A 9,325-nucleotide genomic window follows, 5' to 3' on the forward strand; every position below is an offset into this window, starting at 1 on the left:
AGCAGCACCAGGCATACCTAAAAATGAGGTATCAACCTGGTGAAGCTAAAACACAGGGCTACTTGCATGTCAAACATCATAAGCAGCAAGTGATAGACAGAGCTAAGCGATCCCACAACCAACGGATCAGATCTAAGCTCTGCAGTCCTGCCACATCCAGTCATGAATGCTGCTGGACAATTAAACAATACAATGGAGGAGGAGGCTCCACAAATATCCCCATCCTCAATGATGGGGGAGCCCAGCACATCAGTGTAAATAATAAGGCTGAAGCATTTGTTACAATCTTCAGCCAGAAGTGCTGAATGGATGATCCATCTCAGCCTCCTCCAGAAGTCCCCAGCATCACAGATGCCAGTCTTCAGCCAATTCGAGTCATTCCACGGGATATCAAGAAACGGCTGAAGGCACTGGATAGTGCACAGGCTATGGGCCCTGACAATATTCCAGCAATAGTACTGAAGACCTGTGCCCCAGAACTTGCCACGCTCCTAGCCAAGCTGTTCCAGTACAGTTACAACACTGGCATCTACCCGGCTATGTGGAAAATTGCCCATGTATGTCCTGTACACAATAAGCAGGACAAATGCAACCCAGCCAATTACCGCCCCATCAGACTACTCTCAATCATCAGTAAACTAATGGAAGGGCTCATCAACAGTGTTAGCAAGCGGCACTTGCTTAGCAATAACCTGCTCACTGATGCCCAGTTTGGGTACCGCCATGGCCACTCAGCTCCTGACCTCATTACAGCCTTGGTTCAAACAGGGACAAAAAAGCTGAACTCCCTAAGTGAGGTTAAAGTGACTGCCCTTGACATCAAGGCCGCATTTGACCAGGTCTGGCATCAAGGAGCCCTAGCAAAACTGGAGTCAATGGGAATCGGGGGAAAACTCTCCACTGGTTGGAGTCATACCTAGCACAAAGGAAGATGGTTGTGGTTGTTGGAGGTCAGTCATCTCAGCTTCAGGACATCACTGCAGGAGTTCCTCAGGGTAGAGTCCGAGGCCCAACCATCTTCAGCTGCTTCATCAATGACCTTCCTTCCATCATAAGGTCAGAAGTGGGGATGTTCGCTAATGATTACACCATGTTCAGCAACATTTCCAACTTCTCAGTTACTAAAGCAGTCCATGTCCAAATGCAGCAAGATCTGGACAATATCCAGGCTTGGGCTGACAAGTGGCAAGTAACACTCACGCCCCACAAGTGCCAGGTAGATAGAATGAAAGACTGGTTATTTCAGTTTGACAGACTGGGGAGGACCAGGGAATATGGATTTAAACTATGCAAGAGTATGAATAAACTGGTGTTAGGCAGCTTGTTTCCCAGAGAGTATTGAGCCTCTGGAATGCATTCCCAGCTTGTGCAGTATATGCTCTCTACACATCTCAAATGGAATTTGGACCATGATGTTCTTGGCTGGGGCAGAGATTGTATTATATAAAAGCATGCCGCCAAGTGACCCACTGCCTTATGAAGTTAAAAGAGCCCAGAAGATAAACCGTTTGTTTGGACCAAAAGACAGCGAGAATGCCTATGATCTTGCTATAGATCTTCACAACACTACCTCCAACATGGGAAACTGTCTGATTATGAAAACTTCCAAGGATGATTTTACCATCCAGATGATTTATTATATTAAGAATACCTTGACACATGATAATTGTCAAGTGCTGCTGCTCGAAAACCCTGTGGTCCAATATGGTACAATTCGAACTGTCGCAAAGCACTCTGTAGGTCTTGAAATAGGTCCTCAACCTCAAGGGGTGATCAGGGCAAATATTTCAGAAAACATGCGGAAGCTCGTTAACAGTGCCCTGTATTTTGCACATTTCTACAATGAAGGCAAGGAATTCCCTCCATATACCCTTGACGTTTACAGAGTTTTTGAGAAAATCGATTTCCCCAGAGATTCAGAAGGACAGATTCTTGCTGTCGTTCACCCTCAGCTTCAGGACAACGACTGGAAACAACTGAAGCCAGGTGTCCCCTCGTTCCCAACCTTGGATGGAAAGACCATTCCTTACAATGGAAGCAGTGCTGTGTATCCAGTGTTTGTGATTGAAGCCGCTTATTATTAAAAAGAGCTGGCCTTTCTGTTAACTCAGAAAGTAACTCTGAAGGCAAGCAGTATGAAGGTTTCCAAAACTTAATGTAAAGGATTCTCCAGGATATCTTAACTGCTGTTCATTAGACCAAAGACTAATTCCACCAACACTATGCATTACAAGAGAATAAGTGTTGCTGCTTTTAATTAATTTTCTTTTTTTAAAAAAAAAGGTAAATGTTTACGAGTGAAACCAGCCTATTTTGAACAGGTAGTATCTCATTCAAATTGATGTTAGCTGTTGGGAAGCACAGGATGTAGGATGAGATAAGTCTTTCTTTCCCAAATCCTGTGAAAAATGAGCACTTAGCTGCAGCAAGATGTTCTATCTATCCACTCAGCTGAGAATATGAAAAAGGTTGCCCTTTGAGCAGTTACTCCTGCCAGTCCTGGATGCAGACAAAACCAAGATAATCAACATGAGAATGTGGTGCTGACTAAAATGTTGAACTGGAATTAATTTTTCCTTTATTCACTGAGCACTATGAAAATGTAAAGTAAAAAAAAAGTGGGTAGAGCTTAGGAATAAAAAAGGAGCAACCACATTATTAGGTGTTTATTATAGATCCCCAGATAGTCAGCAGGAAATTGAGGAGCAAATATGTGCACAATTTGTGGAGGTGTGTAAAAACAATAATAGGGTAATTATATAATAGGTGATTTCAACTTTCCCAACATTAATTGGGATAGACATAGTGTTAAAGGCTTGGATGGAGTGGATTTCTTGAAATGTGTACAGGAGAACTTTTTAGGTTAATATGTAGAGGGTCCAACAAGGGACGGCGCAGTGCTGGACCTAATTCTGGGGAATGAAGCCGGACAGGTGGCTGAGGTGGTGGTGGGCGAGCATTTTAGTGATAGCGACCACAACATGGTACAGTTTAAGTTTGTTATGGACAAAGAAATCAACAAATTGCAAAAAAATGTTTTGGATTGGGGGAGAGGATTTTAGTAAAATAAGGCAGGATCTGGCCAAGGTAGACTGGAAATAGTTACTTGTGGGGAAATCTACAGAGGAACAGTGGGGGGGTGTTCAAAAAGGAAATGAGGAGGGTACAGGCTCAACATGTTCCCTCTAGGGTAATAGGAAGAAGTAACAAGCCCAGAGAACCATGGATGACCAGAGATATTCAGGTTACGATGAGAAGGAAAAGAGAGGCTTTTAGCAGGTAAAAGGGAAGCAAATCAGCAGAGGCATTAGTGGAGTACAGACAGTGCAGGGTGGAGCTTAAGAAAGCAATTAAGAGAGCAAAGAGGAGATATGAGAAAGCTCTGGCTGATAAAAGTAGGGAAAATCCCAAGATATTCTATAAGTATATCAATGGGAAGAGGATAACTAGGGAAAAAGAAGGGCCCATAAGGGACCAAGGGGGCAATCTATGGGTGGAGCCAGAGGACATCGGTAGAGTGTTAAATGAATACTTCACATCCGTCTTCACCCAAGAGAATGAGGATGAAGGTATCGAACTCGGGAAGAGAGACTGCGAGGTTCTTGAGCAAATTGATATAGGGAGTGACAAGGTATTAAAGGTGTTGGCAGGCTTAAAAGTGGACAAATCTCCAGGTCCGGATGATTTGTGTCTCTGACTGCTGAGGGAGGCAAGGGAGGATATCGCAGGGGCTCTGACCCAAATTTTTAATTCCTCTCTGGCCACGGGAGTGGTGCCAGAAGACTGGAGAACAGCTAATGTGGTTCCGCTATTTAAGAAGGGTTGTAGAGATAAGCCAGGGAACTACAGGCCATTGAGTCTCACGTCAGTGGTAGGGAAACTATTGGAGAAATTTCTGAAGGAGAGTATCTATCTCCACTTGAAGAGGCAAGTTTTGATCAGGCATAGTCAGCATGGCTTTGTCAGAGGGAGGTCCTGCCTAACAAATTTGATCGAATTTTTTGAGGAGGTGACCAGGTGGGTAGATGAGGGTAGTGCAGTTGATGTAGTTTATATGGATTCCAGCAAAGCCTTTGACAAGGTCCTACATGGGAGACTTATAAAGAAGGCAAAGGCACATGGGATACAGGGTAATTTGATAAGGTGGATTCAAAATTGGCTTAGTTGTAGGAGGCAGAGGGTGATGACAGAAGGATGCTTTAGTGACTGGAAGCCAGTGTCCAATGGCGTACCACAGGGATCTCGGTCCCCTATTATTTGTAATTTATATAAACGACATAGATGACTGTGGAGGGTAGGATTAGTAATTTTGCAGATGACACAAAGATTGGCCGGGTGGTTAACAGTGAGGTTGAGTGTCTTGGGCTACAGGAAGATATAGACGGGATGGTCAAATGGGCAGATAAGTGGCAGATGGAATTTAACCCTGAAAAGTGTGAGGTGATACACTTTGGAAGGGGTAATTTGACAAGGAAGTATTCAATGAACGGCATGGCACTAGGAAGTTCTGAGGAACAGAGGGACCTGGGCATGTGTGTCCATAGATCTCTGAAGGCAGAGGGGCATGTTTGTGGGGTGGTGAAAAAGGCATGTGGGACACTTGCCTTTATCAATCGAGGCATAGACTACAAAAGTAGGGAGGTCATGTTGGAGTTGTATAGAATCTTGGTGAGGCCACAGCTGGAGTACTGTGTGCAGTTCTGGTCGCCACATTATAGGAAGGATGTGATTGCACTGGAGGGGGTGCAGAGGAGATTCACCAGGATGTTGCCTGGGATGAAATATTTAAGTTATGAAGAGAGGTTGGATAGACTTGGGTTGTTTTCATTGGAGCAGAGAAGACTGAGGGGCAACCTGATTGAGGTGTACAAGATTATGAGGGGCATGGACAGGGTGGATAGGGAACAGCTGTTCCCCTTAGTTGAAGGGTCAGTCACAAGGGGTCATAGGTTCAAGGTGAGGGGCAGGAGGTTTAGTGGGGATGTGAGGAAAAATTTTTTTACCCAGAGGGTGACGGTCTAGAATGCCCTGCCTGGGAGGGTGGTGGAGGCGGGTTGTCTCACATCCTTTAAAAAGTACCTGGATGAGCACTTAGCACGTCATAACATTCAAGGCTATGGGCCAAGGGCTGGTAAATGGGATTAGGTAGGTAGGTCAGGTATTATTCACGTGTCGGTGCAGACTCGATGGGCTGAAGGGCCTCATCTGCACTGTGATTCTGTGATTCAGGTAATGACCATCTCCAACAAGGGAGAATCTAACCATTGCCCCTTGACATTCAATCGCATTATCAACACTGAATCCCCCACTATCAACATCCTGGGGGTTACCATTGATGAGAAAATGAACTGGACTAGCCATATAAATACTGAGGCTACAAGAGCAGGTCAGAGGCCAGGAATCCTGCGACAAGTAAATCACCTCCTGACTCTGCAAGGCCTGTGATAGAATACTCCCCACTTACCTGGATGAATGCAGCTCCCACAATACTCAAGAAGTTTGACACTGTGCATGACAAAGCAGCCCGCTTGATTGGCACCACATACACAAACATTCATTCCCTTCACCACCGATGCATAGTAGCAGCAGTGCTTACCTTCAGTGTGTAAAGAACCTATTTTTATTTTTCTTGGACTGTGGCTTTAAAAACTAGCATGGCTGCAGTTGAAAGACATGTTCACTGGAATAGAATGAGGAATAGCTACAATGTTGCTATCCTGGAACAGAGTGTGCCATAAAAGAACAGGATGGTGCCGGAAAGGAGCCCTGGACTAAGGGGAACTGCCTGGCAGCAGCATTTTAATTGGCTCCTGACCAGGTGACCAGGGATTTGTGTGGTAACAGTGCAGGCAGTACCACTCCTAGCCTGCAAAGAGGGAAGGCCTAAAACATCTCTCTCCTGTGTTTGTAAGATTCCAGTAATTCTGCCATAGTAGCTAGCTGGCTATTCCACACATCTTTGTAACCTGCTATCTCTGAATACCCCTGTCAAGAGGAAAGGGGGAAAAATCACTGGTAGAGACATTGAATAGGAAGTTTTTCAACCAGTGAACTACAGATTAGAACCATAGAAAAGTTACAGCACAGAAGGAGGCCATTCGGCCCATCTTGTCCATGCCAGCCCGAGGACACCCAGGTGCCCTTTCTAATCCCACCTTCCTGCACCCGGCCCATAGTCCTGCAGTTTACAGCATTTAAGGTGCAGATCCAGGTACTTTTTAAAAGAGTTTAGAGTTTCTGCCTCTACCACCATCTTGGACAGCGAATTCCAGACACCCACTACCCTCTGCGTAAAAAAAGTTCTTTCTCATGTTCCCCCTACACCTTCTGCCACTTATCTTGAATCTATGTCCCCTGGTTCTAGAATTCTCCACCAAGGGAAACAATTTTATCCTGTCCACTCTATCTATTCCTCTCATAATTTTGTATACCTCAGTCAAGTCACCTCTCAGCCTTCTTTATTCTAAGGAAAATAATCCCAACCTATCGAATCTCTCATCGTAGCTACACTTTTCTAACCCTGGCAACATTCTTGTAAACCTCCTCTCCACACTCTCCAGAGCTATTACGTCCTTCCTGTAATGTGGTGACCAGAACTGCACACAATACTCCAGTTGTGGCCTCACCAGTATTTTATACAATTCCAACATTATATCCTTACTTTTATATTCTATACCTCTGCCAATGAAGGAGAGCATTCCATATGCCTTCTTTACAACCTGGTCTACTTGAACTGCTACCTTCAGGGACCTGTGTACTTGTACGCCAAGATCTCTCACTTCATCTACCCCACTTAGTATATTCCCATTTATTGTGTAATCCCTATAACTGTTTGACCTTCCTAAATGTATGACCTCACACTTCTCCATGTTAAAATCCATCTGCCACTTTACTGCCCACTCCACCAACCCATCTATATCGTTTTGGAGATTATGGCTATCCTCTACACTATCCACTACTCGGCCAATCTTTGTGTCATCTGCAAATTTCCCAATCATGCCCTCCACGTTCATGTCCAAATCGTTAATATATAACACAAACAGCAAGGGTCCCAACACCGAGCTCTGTGGAACACCACTTGAGACAACTTTCCATTCGCAAGGGCATCCATCGACCATTACCCTTTGTTTCCTGTTACAAAGCCACTCCTGTTACCCAGTTTGCCACATTACCCTAAATCCCATGGGCTTTTACTTTCCTGGCCAATCTGCCATGTGGGACCTTGTCAAATGCCTTGTAAAAATCCATGTACACAACATCCACTGCACTACCTTCATTAACCCTTCTTGTCACTTCCTCAAAGAATTCAATCATATTTGTGAGGCAAGACCTTCCTTCAACAAATCCATGCTGACCATCCCTGACTAGTCCATGCCTTTCCACATGACAGTTAATCTTATCTCTCAGGATTGATTCTAGTAATTTGCTCACCACTAAGACTAACTGGCCTATAATTGTTTGGCATTTCCCTTGATCCCTTTTTAAACAATGGAACTACGTTTGCATTTCTCCAGTCCTCCGAAATCTCCCCTGTATCTAGTGAAGATGGGAAAAATCATCCTCAGAGCATCTTCTATCTCCTCCCTTACTTCGTTCAGCAGCCATGGAAACAATCCATCTGGCCCTGGTGACTTATCAACTTTCAAGGATTTCAACCCTTCGAATGCTTTCTCTCTCTTTATGACTATCCCATCCAATATCTCGCAGTGTTCCTCCTGGACTACTATATTTACATCCTCCCTTTCCTTTGTAAACACGGAGACAAAATATTCATTCAAAACTCTTCCCACAGCCTCTGCATCTACACACAAGTTTCCATCCTCATCTCTGATAGGTCCTACTTTTTCCTTAACTAACCTTTAAGCATTAATGTATTGGTAAAACATCTTTGGGTTATCTTTAACTTTACTTGCTAATCTTTTTTCATGCCCTCTCTTTGATTTCCTTATTTCCTTTTTTACTTCGGCTCTGCACTTCCTATATTTGTCTAGGCTATCTGCAGTGCTTAGTTCTTTGTGCCTATCGTACGCTTTCTTTTTCTGTTTGATCTTCCCCTGTATTCCTCTAGACAACCAGGGGGGTCTAGATTTGGCAGTACCACTCTTATTTTTGTAGGGGACATGTCTACTTTGTACAATTAGGATCTCACTTTTTAGTGCTTCCCACTGGTTTTCCACTGTTTTATCCTCCAGCAGTGCTGTCCAGTCCATCTCAGCCAAGTCCCTTCTCATTTCTGCAAAATTTGCCTTCCCCCAGTTCAAGACTTTTACTCCTGCCTTATCTCTGTCCTTTTCCATGGTGATGCTAAATCTAACTGAATTGTGATCATTGTCCCCAATATGGTCGCCAACTGTCACTTCACCCATTTGCCCTTCTTTGTTCCCCAAGACAAGGTCTAGAATTGCATCTCCTCTCGTTGGGTTTGTCGCTAATTAGTTGAAAAAAATTTTCCTGGACACACTGCATGAACTTTTCTCCCTCAGCGCCCCTTATATTGTTTGAATCCCAGTGGATATTAGGATAGTTGAAGTCTCCAACTATTATTGTCCTCTTGTTCTTACAAGCAGAAATTTGCCTACATATTTGTTCTTCTATCTCCCTTTCACTATTTGGGGGTCGGTAGTATACTCCCAGTAGTGTGACTGCCCCATTTTTATTTCTAAGCTCAATCCATAAAGCTTCGTTTCTTGACCCATTTAGTATATCATCCCTTCTCACAGCTGGAATTGATTCTTTAACCATTCGTGTTACCCTCCCTCCTTTTTTATCTCCTACTCTATCGTGTCTGATGGCTCTATAACCAGGGATATTAAGCTACCAGTTTTGTCCCTCCTTTAGCCAGGTCTCCGTTATAGCAATGACATCCTGCTGCCATGTGTCTATCTGTGCCCTTAACTCATCTACCTTGTTCGTAATACTCCTTGCATTGTAGTATAAACAGTTTAACCCCGTCAATTTCCCTTGCTGGACACTTAGTAAACTTTGCTTCTCCTGTAACTCCATGCCTATCACAACGTCCCTAGCTAATGTTCTACCTCCATTTTTCTGATCTGAATCTGACCTATCTGATCCTACTCCTGGGATCCCATCCCCCTGCCACACTAGTTTAAATACTCCCCAATAGAACTAGCAAAAGCCACCGCAAGGACACTGGTCCCAGCTCTGCCTGGGTGCAGCCCGTCCGGTTTGTACAGGTCCCACCTTCCCCAGAACCGGTCCCAGTGCCTCAAGAATCTGAATCCCTCCCGGCTACAGCATCTCTCCAACCATATGTTCATTTGGTCTATCCTCTTATTCCTGCTCTCGCTAGCACGTGGAATCCTGA

The 9,325-nt window shown here is 44.3% G+C and overlaps 1 pseudogene; it reads left to right on the forward strand.

Moving 5' to 3' along the window:
- The first annotated feature begins 1,451 nt into the window (after positions 1-1,451).
- Positions 1,452-2,235, forward strand: LOC144684730 (aspartoacylase pseudogene; annotated as a pseudogene).
- Positions 2,236-9,325: the final 7,090 nt, after the last annotated feature.

The sequence above is a fragment of the Cetorhinus maximus genome, chromosome 1, assembly GCF_964194155.1.
Source record: "Cetorhinus maximus chromosome 1, sCetMax3.hap1.1, whole genome shotgun sequence".
NCBI classification, from domain to species: Eukaryota; Metazoa; Chordata; class Chondrichthyes; order Lamniformes; family Cetorhinidae; genus Cetorhinus; species Cetorhinus maximus.